The sequence below is a fragment of the Sorghum bicolor genome, chromosome 6, assembly GCF_000003195.3.
Source record: "Sorghum bicolor cultivar BTx623 chromosome 6, Sorghum_bicolor_NCBIv3, whole genome shotgun sequence".
In the NCBI taxonomy this organism is placed as follows: domain Eukaryota; kingdom Viridiplantae; phylum Streptophyta; class Magnoliopsida; order Poales; family Poaceae; genus Sorghum; species Sorghum bicolor.
In genome coordinates, this window is record NC_012875.2 from 31,028,714 (window position 1) to 31,042,261 (window position 13,548).

The following is a 13,548-nucleotide window of genomic DNA, read 5'->3' on the forward strand; positions in this document are numbered from 1 at the left end:
TTCATGCGCATTAAATATGCTGATGTGGCGCTATATTAATGAAGAGAGAGATGATAAGAGTTTCATGGGAGTAGAGAGAGTTTCATCCCCATAAAACTCCTATGCACTGTTTCCAAAATATGGATGTGTTGGAAACTGTGTTATGACACTCCCATTGAGGATGGCCTAACTATAACAACCTATTTTATTGCTCACAAGTCCAAAAGGAATTATTTACTAATCTAAATAATACTATTAGTAAAAAAATATCATGCCCGGAGACATGAAAAAAAAATGTGGAAACATGACCACGTGTCAATGCACAGCTAAATTTACTCATCATGTCCAAGCTGGGATTATTATACGGAGTAGAGTACTATGGAAACAAAAAAAAATTACGTAATTGAAAAACTAGATGGCAGTATAGCACACACTATTGGATGATGAAGCGACAACTTTTACCGTCATTCGATTCGAAGTTGCGCTTGCGCCACATGCACCTGTAAATTGGAAATTATTTAAATGCACGCACTAAGAGCAGGTACAATAATGGACTTATAGCCAAGCTAATGCTGATGTGAAGGAGAAAAGAGAGGGGAGAGATGATAGCGGCTTCTATGTAAGCACCAAGCTGGGCACGGATGTATAGATAGTAGTGAGCCCAAATAGCAAGTGTTATGAGAAGAAATAGAAAGAGAAAAAATTTAGAGACAAGTATGAGACAATTTATTAGGGCAGTCCCAATAGTAGAAACTATGCACAATATCCAATAAATCCACATTAGCAAAACTTAGCACTGGCTCAGCTGAACACGCGGCCAGCGAGCGTGGGGCTAGCAGCAGCCAGCAGCGAACACGGTGGCGGGGCCGACGAATGAGCGCATGCAGCAGCGATGGCCGGAGCGTGCGGGGCTAGCAGCGCAAGCGAGTGCAGCGGTGATGGCCGTCGAGCGCGAGGCCAGCGCCACGAGCGAGCGCACGGTGGCGTCCGGCGAGCGTGCGGCGTGGCCAGCAGAGCGAGCATGCACAACAGCGGCAGGTCAGGCGAGCTCCCGCGACGGCGCGGGCTAGCACAGAGGCGCACGAACAAGGCTCCCGCAGCGATGCGCGGATGCGGCGGCGAGCCAGAGCGGCGGCGGTCGAGCTCTCATGGCGGTGCGTGGGTGCGGCGGCGAGCTAGCGCTGCAGCAGGCGAGCTCCCACGGCAGTGCTCGGGTGCGGCGGCGAGCCAGCGCTGCAGTGGGCGAGCTCCCACGGCGGTGTGCAGGTGCGGCAGCTAGCCATTGCGGCAGCCAGCGAGCTCCATTGCAATGCGGCCAGTCCCCACCGACGTAGAAATCAGTGGTTTCTTCCCAACGCGAAAAACGTAGTTTCCACGTGCCTCGGGTTAAGAGTAGACCTGGTTTCTCATATAAGAAACGGTTTCCTCTAAGGCCTTGTTTAGGTCTTGTTTAGATTGAGAAAAATTTTGGATTTCGCTACTGTAGCACTTTCGTTTGTTTGTGGCAAATATTATCCAATCATAAACTAACTAGGATCAAAAGATTCGTCTCGCGATTTACAGGTAAACTGCAGAATTAGTTTTTATTTTCGTCTATATTTAATGCTTCATGCATGTGCCGTAAGATTCGATGTGACAGGGAATCTTGAAAAATTTTGGGAACTAAACAAGGCCTTAGATCCGAATTTTGGAAAATCGACACTGTAGCACTTTTGTTTGTATTTGATAAATATTATCCAATTATAGACTAATTAGGCTCAAAAGATTTGTCTCGTCAATTCCGACCAAACTGTGCAATTAGTTTTTATTTTCGTTTATATTTAATACTTCATGCATGTGTCTAAAGATTCGATGTGACGGAGAATGTGAAAAATTTTGCAAAATTTTCAGGGAACTAAACAAGGCCTAATTCTTCTCGGGTCAAGAATAGACCTGGTTTCTCGTATAAGTTTCCTCTAATTCTTCTCTCTTTCCTCATTAACTGAGCTGCCATGTCAGCATTTTGCTTAGTTGTCAAGTCATTTAATAGAGATAGAAATCACCATTAATATGCCGTTGGGAGTGCCCTTATATAACTTAGCTCTAAGCACTTGCTTTATTAGGCCAGTCTCAATGGCGGTTTCATTAGAGTTTCATGCACATTAAATATGCTGATGTGGCGCTATATTAATGAAGAGAGAGATGATAAGAATTTCATGGGAGTAGAGAGAGTTTCATCCCCATGAAACTCCTATACTCCTATGCTCTGTTTCCAAAATATGTATGTGTTGGAAACTGTGTCATGAAACTCCCATTGACAATGACCTTATTGATCTTGCTCTAATGACGGGCTTTTAAAGCAGCCGAGAATCAATGCTACAGACTACTCAGGAAATAAAAACGCCATGCATTTTTTTACTGCAATAAATAAAACAAGCTGCAATAAATAAAGGGCGTGCTGTCACCGGTCACCGTTGGTGCGTTCAATATAAATCAACGACCACGCTGCTTAAGTAAGAATTCATATATATATATATATATATATATATATATATATATATATATATATATATATATATATATATATATATATATATATATATATATATATATAGAAACGCTTTTCTACACCGCAAGATATATCTGAGTAGAAAAAATACTGAGCAGTACTGAAACGCGTTCTGTATCATCTAATACTACACTAAGGACCACGAAATACTGAACAATACTGAAACGTGTATACTGAAAGATACTGAATTCTGCTCAGTATAACAGTTTGGTGTAGAATAGTATTCTACACCTAGGGTGTAGAATAGCACTTGTATATATATATATATATATATATATATATATATATATATATATATATATAAAATTTATGGCTATATTGCCCAAACGCCTAAGAGCGCCTAGGACCGAGTACTCCCGACTAGGCGCTAGGCAATGGGTCAGCGCCCTGATGAGCCTAGCGCCTAGCTGAACTTTGGTTAATAGCCCTAAGGACCTCCTGAACACTTGGCCTCTTATTATCAAAGACACAAGTGTTGCGATGCTTCCAAATCTCCCAGACAACCAAAATTATGAAAAAATTGAGGCCTTTACGCGCTTTCTTGGGGATAGCAGCAATTGACCTCCACCACCCTGAGAAATTAGCCACAGTAGGCTGTGGAGCCAACTACAGCAACCCTAACGGTTGCAATACTAGGGTCCAAATCAAGATGGCAACGGGTAGGTACCTGACGGGTAGTGGCTACCTGTACCCATACCCGCGAAGTCTAAATTTTACCCATCGGGTTAACCGTACCCGCACACGGATAGGAAAATGCTCTCATTCCAAACTTGCCGAGCAAAAACACAGCCCACTAACAAATGATTTGTTGTTTCATCCATTTGATCACATAAGGCACATGCCCCCAAGTTTTCCAGAAGGAACCCACAAAGAAGGATGCATAGGCAGATTTACTAGTATAGGAACCATTCTGTGTTAACTTCCATCTATATTTGTCTGGAGTCTCCGGTTGCAAAATAACACCATCCATAATAATCCCAAATGTGGAGGTATTCTAGTATGACCTCAACTGTACGAGCTCCCTTAATATCTTGCGCCCAATTCGTATTATGCAGTGTCTGAGCTATAGTCCTTTTAGCAGTCCATTTTGGGACTGCTTTGAACAGGTTAGGTGCAATTTCAGCCAAGGGTATTCCCATCCAACCATCTATCTGTCCAGAAAAGTATTTCCTCTCCATTCACGACTATGGCATCAACTGCAACATTGAAGAGGGCCCGGGCTTTATGAGGGACAGAGATAGGAAGGCCGGCCCAAGGCCTTTCAGCAACTGTCTTTTGTGTCCACAGCCACCGAATCTTAAGTGCACAACCAAGTTCAAGATTATGGATCTAAAGGCCTCCATACTCAAGTGATCTCTATACTTTTTCTCAAGCCACCAGGCAATTGCCACCATTGGCCTGTTGGTGACCTTTCTAAAGAAACATCGCTGCTTTTTATCAATAGCCTTAATCCCCCATTTAGGAAGGTCCAAGGCTATTAAAAGATAAATGGGGACAGCAGTCAGCACAACCTTCACCATGATTAACCGCCCAGCCCTGTTCATTAGAGAAGCCTTCCAACCAGGGAGATACTCTGCCACCTTATCCACTAAAGGTAGCAGCACCTCTTTAGTAGGTTTTCCAATGGAGAGTGGGAGGCCAAGACGCGTACAAGGGAAGGCCTGTACAGAACATGAGAGGACGTTTTCCGTGAGTGCCAACTCCTCATCAGTACAATGAATAGGGGAAATTAAACTTTTGGCCAGGTTAGTTCTAAGACCAGAGGCATGTCCAAATAAATCCAGAAGGTGTCTAATAGTGATCAGATCCAAATTGTAAGGTCTCGAGAAGATCACCGCGTCATCAGCATAGAAGGAGGCCCGATATCGTGGCTTACATGTAAACTTGATTATAGTAAAAAAGATTGACTAGTGTTCCATTGTTAGACAAATCCATTATAATAGAGGATACATAATTACCTTAGTAGGAGCAGTTACTTCTAGTCCATCTGGCCAAACACAGAAAATAAAAAAAGAAGTAGGCAGCATGATGTTAATTAAGCCGAGTAAGCAGGAACACTTATGTGTACTGCAGAACATATGCAATCCAAGGCCAAAGAAAAGGTAGCGACAACAGAGTTATTACATTTTTTTTGAACTTAAACAGAGTTATTACATTACTTTGGCCTTTTGATTTGATTGCTTAATCAGGGAGACAGTGATCAGTTATTCGCTTTGTCTTAAATCGAACTTGTTACTAACCTGTCATTTGTATATAAAATTAAACAAAGTGATCACATGAGAACTGTAAAACAGACACCATTAGTTGGTAATAGCAGTTCAGACTAGAGGGGCCTCTGTTGATCCCAGTAAGGAACAGAAAGATGAGGCATTAAACATATGAATGAAAAAAAAATAATCAGAGCAGTAATCATTGGATAGTGTAAAAGTTGAGAGATTCCCAAACCTTAAAACTTCACAGACAAGACCCCAACAAATCAATGTGGAACAAAGGAGATATCAGATAAGCTCTGGACAGATAGAAGGGAAACTGAGACTATGATTAGTGCCTGCAGAAACAAAAAAAAATCTATTACCAATGAAAATAAGATAAAAAAAATAAGAGCAACCCAACTACATAATAGCTTCAGCAAAACAAACTAAAAATTCATAAAAGTCATGGGGTTGTTTCATTTAAACTGCTAGTACTGCATCAATTCGTACTCGCTTTTAATTTTTATAAGGGATCACAGGATCTCAGTTGAAACACATTGGTAGCATGTTCTAAAATGACAAAAAGGGGTACATGAGCAGAAATCATGAGAAAGGTGCAATCATACATGCTTTCAAATTTGAAGCTCGCTTCCATTCATCATGCCTCTTAAGTCACAACTACTGAGTCTCAGTTATCTGTCAAGTCACAATACAAGCAAAGGTAAACTACAAACTTTCAGTACCTCATGCATTCCGTATTTCAGTCAAGTAAATAAGCCTTCCAGCAATCAAGCCTACAATCAGTACAGCAATATAGTATTCATGACGAGACAAGAGGGAGAAAGAGATTATTTGCTTAGAGTTATGTTGCAGGGAGATATCAGATAGGCAGTTGATGCTACCATCTCAAACAATGACCAATTCTATTGCAAAACTAAGCAATATACTAAGACGAGAACTCTAAAAATTTCAACTTCATCCAATTCACTGTTATGGTGATGGGTATTTTGGTATTTTGGGATAGATAACTAGGCCTTATGCTTTGCCAAGAGCTTGAGAGATTGAGGGGGACTAGAATTGTTTCTTCATAATTGATTGCTTGATTATATCAATAGAGTCTCCAGATATTTATGTCCCTTCTACTTCACCTCTTTTGCTAAATAACCTATTTGAGACTAATATACATTGCAAATACAAAGATAACTAAACTTATAAAGATAACTGAGCCGAACTATCAGCCCGTCGGCCCAGGCAGCCCGTTGGCTGCCCATTACATCTCCCCCGCCCTTGGAGACCCAGCTCGTCCTCGAGCTGGATAGTTGCCGCGGACCTATTGGACGCGACCGAGGGTTAAGCCTTTTACATCTCGGCTTACCTTTATTATTTAAAACAAAAATATGAAATAAAGGTGGACTACAACTATATTGTCCGGGATCCCATGGAAAAGACCCAACAGCTAGCGTCGCGTGGGCTGAAAAGAGGAGGATGTAGCAGCCAACAAGTCCGCTGGGCGCCTGAACAGATGAGATGGCCACTGCAATTCGTGGCACATGTTGAACCACCGGTGGTGCTGGTCGCTGCGTTGCCATGGTTGTTGCCGGAAGACACCAGACCTGGAATGCCATAGGAAGAACAGGCGATCTCGAGTAGTCAAACCATCCGGCAGTGATTTGCCAGCGCGCCGGAATGAGGAACATGCGTCTCATCCGCACCATGCGGCGAACAAGAAATCCTCGCACCGTTGCTTGTAGGCGCACCGCTGCTTTCTCCTTCGATGCTTTTGTTGCATGAAAAGCCTGCGCTCGGCGGCGTGCCAAGAGTCCTTGTGCTGCTGCCTGGAGGCATACAGCCGCCTGGCATTCATGTTCCTCCTTGTCCTTCGCCTGATGAAGCAGGTTGGGGTAGGGGGCGATTTGAAGCGTAGGTGTAGGAGCTCGATGAAGCGACGCCACGTCGGGGTGCCGTCATCGTGCTGGACTTGGAGGAACCGAACCCGGGCGTCATCTTCCAAATTACGGGAAACCAGCCATACCTTTTCTTCCTCCATGATGCGCTCTCAGCGGAAGTAGGAGTCGCACCGGTTGACGAAGGGCATCGGATCTGTCTTGCCGTCGTAGCGGGGGAAATCCAATTTTTGGAATTTTGGGGGGGCGATCAAGATCGCGTGGCCCCTCCAGGCGGCCTCCAGTGCCGCTGTCCGACGACGAGGCCGACTTCTCCTTCATAGCCGCCATGTCGGCCTTCATGGTTGTCATCTCCCTGGTGAGGGATTTCAATATGGCCACCACATGGTGGGCTCTCTCATGACTGCTGGCTGCGGCGCATACACGGTGGACTACGGCGATGGTGGGGGGATAGGGTGGTGGGCGGCGGCTGTGGAAGAACTGGTGGAGCAGGTGGGAGAGGACCGGGCGGAGATGGCGGCGCAGCGGCTGGTGGTGGAGGATCGGGAAGGGGGGATCGATGGAGATCTGGATCTTTAATACCAGATGTTATCGGGAGGGGTATTTTGGTATTTTGGGATAGATAACTAGGCCTTATGCTTTGCCAAGAGCTTGAGAGATTGAGGGGGACTAGAATTATTTCTTCATAATTGATTGCTTGATTATATCAATAGAGTCTACAGATATTTATGTCCCTTCTACTTCACCTCTTTTGCTAAATAACCTATTTGAGACTAATATAAATTGCAAATACAAAGATAACTAAACTTATAAAGATAACTGGGCCAAACTATCAGCTCGTCGGCCCAGGCAGCCCGTTGGCTGCCCATGACATTCACTAACAAAGAAATTGCAGATCTTGGCTGGACAGAACTGAGGACACAATTTGTGCAGTTGTAACACTTGGCATTAGATTATTAGGCTCGTCTAGGCATGTCTATATTTGCAAAATCCTAGTACAGAGAAGCACATACAAGCAATTATCACAAGGAACTGTATGTCCATTAGTACAATCCTAAGCCCAAAGTACACTTCACTATATTGTACACTGATCTATGAATGGGAATATTGTTGTTCTTTGGAAACACATACTATAAAATTTTAACGAAGGCATGATAGTGATGATTTATCCAAATGCAAATGTCTATTAAAATAAAAAAAACGTAAGATAACATTTTCACTAACAATGTAGCCGTCATGGCAGTACATATCATAGGGGAATGCCCATAAATCTGCAAGTTTTAAAAGTCAAGTTGTGTCAGTCTATCTCGCTGGAATGTGGCACATGCTCGTTTTATCGAACACCTTCCAGACAGACAAAACACAGCCTCTAGGTCCTAATGAACAGCATGAACTCCCAACCAAAAGTCATGGGGAAGAGATATGGGGTCTGGGGAATTCTCACCAGCAGAGGAAGACACGGATTGACAACCGGATCGACTCCAAAACGTGATGAAGCGGTGATTGGCCCTCAACGTGGATGGTCCTGCTTGATGATGAGCTAATATTGGTGTGTGGCAAACATGGCACACGGTGGCTCCGCGAAGCTCTTTGTGGTGGTGCCTTCCTCACTCGGGCTCGGGATACGGCTCGTATAAGGAAGAAATAGAAGGGCGCCGTGGTGTGGATTGGGCAATTTAAATATTTGCCCCCCCACTTGACTCTCTTATAAGTGTATTAAAGATTTGCCCCATGTATCTCTTCAGTCCTACAAATTTGCCCATTTTAGCTATGTGGCAGTCCTACTCATCATGCCAGCTTAGATTGGCTACGGAAAAAGACCGCATTGCCCCTCTCTCATAATTCATGCATCCAGGAGTAAAAAATTCTAAAAAAAAGAAAGTTATAACACCAATACCAGAGAATATGCGAAATGGGGCGAAGAGAAGTTCTACGGTTCTACCACAAATAGACAACAGGAACAGCTTCCCAGCTCCCAGTGCTCAGCTCAAATGTCGTACAGCCAAAAAAAGAAAATAAAATCCCGTCTTCACCACGAACTAGCAAGATTACGATACACCAAATATTGGACTGAATCGAGCAGAAAAAACCACAAACTATGTGGAATTGAAGCTGTGTGGCGTGTTCTTCTCAAACCAACGCACAATTTTTCGCCATAAAAGGCAAATTTATAGAACGAAGAAGAAAGGTGCGTTTTGGCACACTTCGTGTGGCGTTTCGATCAAGCGCTCAGCGGGGAACTACTCACCGGAAGGCCGAAACACAAACGGGATGACTGACTCTTGAACACCTGTGCCTCGAGCACCTGCTGCACCCCTAGTTCCACAATCGCTTCGCAAAACCAGGCAGGAAAACCTGAAACAAAACCTCAACCCTAACCCTAGCTCTGCAAAGTGAAGAAAAAAAGGGACCGACGAGGTGGGGAGGGGGGAGGGGTGTACTGCGTGCCGAACCTGGGGTCCTGGAGTGTCACGGCGGCAATAGCTTGAAGGACTACAGGAGGCCACCGTATCAGGGAAGGCGTATTTTAGTTGCTGTTTTATGTTTACGTCTTTGTAAGCTGGAAGACGCATTCTGGGCCAGAGGCCATCCTGTAATAAGCGAACCCGATCTCGGGAGAACATATCGATCATTCAGACAACAAGTCACGCCAAGGCTCGGGGGTTTGCCCGGCCGGCGTCCTCGTCGCGAAACCCTCTTCTCCGTGTGTCTACCGTTCGCAGCTCACGTCCTCGCCGGCGACGGGCGAGGGCCACGGGGGCGCTACAGTGGCATCAGAGCCCGATCTATCCTCAGCAACGGCGACGAGTTCTCTGGCTCGGAGCTGACGCGAGCTACCGGAGGCGGCAGGGACAAAACTTGCAACCACCACCACCACCACCACACTCAAGCTCGACGCGGATCCTCACGACCGCGCCCAGCATCCTGTCTTCGACGCGCTACATCGAGCACCAGGCAACCGTGGCGGCGACGCCCACGAAGTGTTCGACTGGGGTTCGGCATCGGCAACCGGGTTCGGCGGCGAGAACCGGAGTGAGTACAACAAATTCACTCCCTTTTTCTTCATCTAGCACCGATTGATCGCGGATTAGGGTTGCGCGGCACTTGTTCGCGTGTAAAATTCTGAGTATTCGCCGATTGATCAAGTGTGCGGTGGCGTACGGCGGGGGAACGTCCAGCGTTCAGTTTGTTAGGCTGTTCTTGCACTTGCGCAGAACCGTCCTGGCGTAAAATCCCGAGACGACTGCCTCATTCCCAGGCGGCGGTGATATTGTGTGCAGAACCAACAGGGGAGGCCAAGGCTGAACCTTTCTACACACAACTGGCTCCGAGGCGTGCAAAGCAGTTTGAGCCTTCTCCACATACCAGCATACTCCTCGGCGTCATGACTCGCAGTCGGGAAGAAGAAAATACTCGCTTGGAGAAACTGGAGAGAAGCTTGGATGCTTTATTCACTCGCATTGATGGCCTCAGCAACACACAGAGCCAAATGAAGGCACAGATGGACCTCAGAGATCAGGCTATGGACTCCTACACTGAAGAGCAACATAAGATTGCCCGTACTGTGGAAGCCAATGCCATTGCTATTGCCAGAGCAACTCTGGGAAAACCAGAGAAACAACCTCTTGATGCAGGTCAACCAACATTTGATACTGAACCTGTATTTGATGAGGATGATGTGGATTCTATACTCTTTGGCAAAGAACAAAGTTTTGACAACCCATTTGCAGAGCAACAAAAGCCAACACAGCATAAACCTGCCAAGACACTCAAGATAGATCATCAGGCTTCTGGGTCCAGTAAACAAGAATACAACAATCAGGGAACTCATCCTGAGCAGAGACTGCCTAAGAACATTATGCCCAAGATGGATTTTCCTGATTTCTATGGAGATGATCCCAAGGTTTGGTTAGATAACTGCAAGGACTACTTTGATATGTACAATATCCCAGAAGGGATGTGGGTCACTGCAGCCAAGGTACACTTAAAAGGGAATGCAGGAAAATGGTACCAGGCATTCAAACAGAACAACTCCTTCAAAAGCTGGACTCATTTTTGTTATGAAGTGGAGAAGCAGTTTGGCTCAGAGGACTACAATGCTTACATGGACCAATTGCTTGACCTCAGACAGACTACAACAGTAGAAGACTATACAACTCAGTTCCAGAGCTTTCAGTATGGAGTCAGCATGCATCATGCTGGCTTTGATGAGATGTTTTTCACCAAGAAGTACATAAGAGGGCTGAAAGATGACATTAGAGTGATGGTGGAATCTCAAATGCCACCCTCTGTCATCAAAGCTGCTGCATTAGCCAGGATTCAGCAACAACAAGCAGAAAGAGCAAAGAGCAAACACAAATCTGTAGGAACATACAAACAGTTCCACCAACAAAAACAAGACCTAAAGACAGGCTAACAACCTACCATTTCATGGAAGGACAGACAACTCAGAGACTACAGAAAAGCTAATGGTCTCTGTTTCAGTTGTGGGGAGAAGTTTGTTCCTGGACACATGGCTGTCTGCAAGGTCAGAAACAAGGCCCAAGCAAATGTTTTGGCAGTCAATGATCTGGATATGGACAAAGAGCTACCTGATGAAATTCTCAATGCCCTGGCCACAGAAGATGAGCTAAATGAACAATTTTGTCAGCTTTCCCTCAATGCCATCAGCACAAAGGACAACCTTTCATGCCTCAAATTCAAAGCTAAAGTCAAAGACAAGGTGATGTTGGTCCTTCTGGATAGTGGAAGCTCCCATAGCTTTGTCAGCAAGCAGTTTGCAGAAATGACACACTTGACATTAAGCCCCACTCAACCTAAAAGAGTTAAGTTAGCCAATGGCAACACTATCACTACAGACAGTATGGCAGCAAACATGAAATGGTACTGTCAAGGGCATACAATGACAAGTAACATGATAGTGTTGGATATGCAACCTTATGATGCAATCTTGGGGTATGACTGGCTTGAAGCTCACCCACATATGACTTTTGACTACGATCAGAAAACAATGACTTTCATAGAGGATGGAAAATCAATCACCTTCAAAGGACTACATACCCCAATCAAGGAAGTGAACACAATCTCAGCTACTAAAGCTCACAAATTTGCTAAAGGCAATGAAGTGTGGGCCTTTGTACTAGTTGAACAACATCATCACATTGACACAATAGAAACAGTACCTGAGCAAATCCAACACCTCCTCTTACAATACAAGGACATTTTTCAAACACCTACTGTGCTGCCACCTCACAGAACCCATGACCATGCTATCCCATTATATCCTGGTTCTGTCCCTATCAATAGCAAACCATATCACTACTCCCCTCATCATAAAACTGAAATTGAGCAGCAAGTGCAGGAATTACTGCAATCTGGATTCATCACACACAGCAAAAGCCCCTTTGCATCTCCAGTATTACTAGTGAAAAAGAAGGATGGCACCTGGAGACTTTGTGTGGATTACAGAAAGCTCAATGCTCCAACTATCAAGAACAGATTCCCAATGCCAATCATTGAAGAAATTCTTGATGAGCTGGTTGTCACCAAATACTTCACCAAATTGGATATGAAATCTGGGTATCATCAGGTGAGAATGGACCCTGCAGATGAGTATAAAACAACCTTCAAAACCCATCAGGGCCACTACCAGTACAAGGTCATGCCATTTGGGTTAACAAATGCTCCAGCTACATTTCAGTGCCTCATGAACCACATCATGCAACCCTACCTGAGGAAATGTGTCCTGGTATTCTTAGATGACATCCTCATTTACAGCCCTACTCTGGATGATCATCTGGTACATTTACAGGAGGTTTTCGAGCTACTCAGGCAGAACCAATTATACCTGAAACAATCCAAATGTTCATTTGCTCAACAAAGCATCTCTTACTTGGGACATATCATATCCTCCAATGGGGTCTCCACTGATCCCAGCAGGATTACAGATATGCAAAACTTGCCAGTTCCAACATCTGTCACAAAATTGAGAGGCTTCTTAGGGTTAACAGGATACTACAGGAGATTTATCAAAGGGTATGGTTTACTCACACAACCACTCAACACTTTGCTCAACAAAAAGACCTTCCAGTGGTCTCCAGAAGCACAGCTAGCATTTGACAAAGTCAAGAAGACAATGACACAAACACCAGTGCTGGCCTTGCCCAACTTCCAGGAGCCTTTTGTCATTGAGACAAATGCTTGTCAAGATGGTGTGGGAGCTGTCCTAATGCAACATGGTCGACCAGTAGCCTACCTGAGCAAGGCACTTTCTGGCAGAAACAAGCACATTTCTATCTATGAGAAAGAGTTCCTAGCACTAATTATGGCAGTGGAGAAATGGAGACAATACCTTCAAAGGAATGAGTTCACCATTCTCACTGACCAAAAGTCTCTGGCATATTTAAATGAGCAAAATCTTCACTCTAAAATGCAAAAGAAAGCAATGGCAAGACTTATGGGCCTCAACTTCAAAATTGTGTACTGCAAAGGAAAGGAAAATATAGCTGCTGATGCTCTGTCCCGAGTGGCCCATCTGTTTACCCTCCAAGCAGTATCAGTGGTACAACCTGCTTGGGTCCAAGAGGTGTCGAACTCCTATTGTAAGTGCATTCGCCCCCGGTGTGGGTTTTGATAATTAATGACAATCAAATTAGGAACTAACATGTCTATCAAGTGTAATCTACAGGTGTTAGTTCATTGATGGAATCAAAATTACACATTTGGTGAATCACAGCACCCCCAAAATTTCTTCATATAAGCGACGTTTCATCTCAAGAAGCTACCTAGTTTTATTTCTTGTTTGAGTGATAGGAAACGCCGCACTATCAAGAGGGATGCAAATTGAGTCGGTAAGATGAGGATAAAGGTGCTCAGGTCAACTTAGGTCTTGCGCTTGAGAGACACACTTGCACACACGAACTTC

The 13,548-nt window shown here is 44.6% G+C and overlaps 1 long non-coding RNA gene across 3 annotated transcripts; it reads right to left on the minus strand.

The window, feature by feature from the left end:
* On the minus strand, positions 314–8,239 carry LOC110436604. 3 transcript variants are annotated; one of them, XR_002454410.1, is made up of 4 exons: positions 8,068–8,239; positions 5,346–5,415; positions 4,973–5,075; positions 314–479 (listed from the first exon to the last, which is right to left on the minus strand). It is a non-coding gene; the product is annotated as an uncharacterized LOC110436604 (long non-coding RNA). The 3 variants fall into 3 exon arrangements; XR_002454411.1 differs by lacking the exon at positions 314–479 and adding an exon at positions 3,682–4,514; XR_002454409.1 differs by lacking the exon at positions 314–479 and having other exon boundaries at positions 3,682–5,075.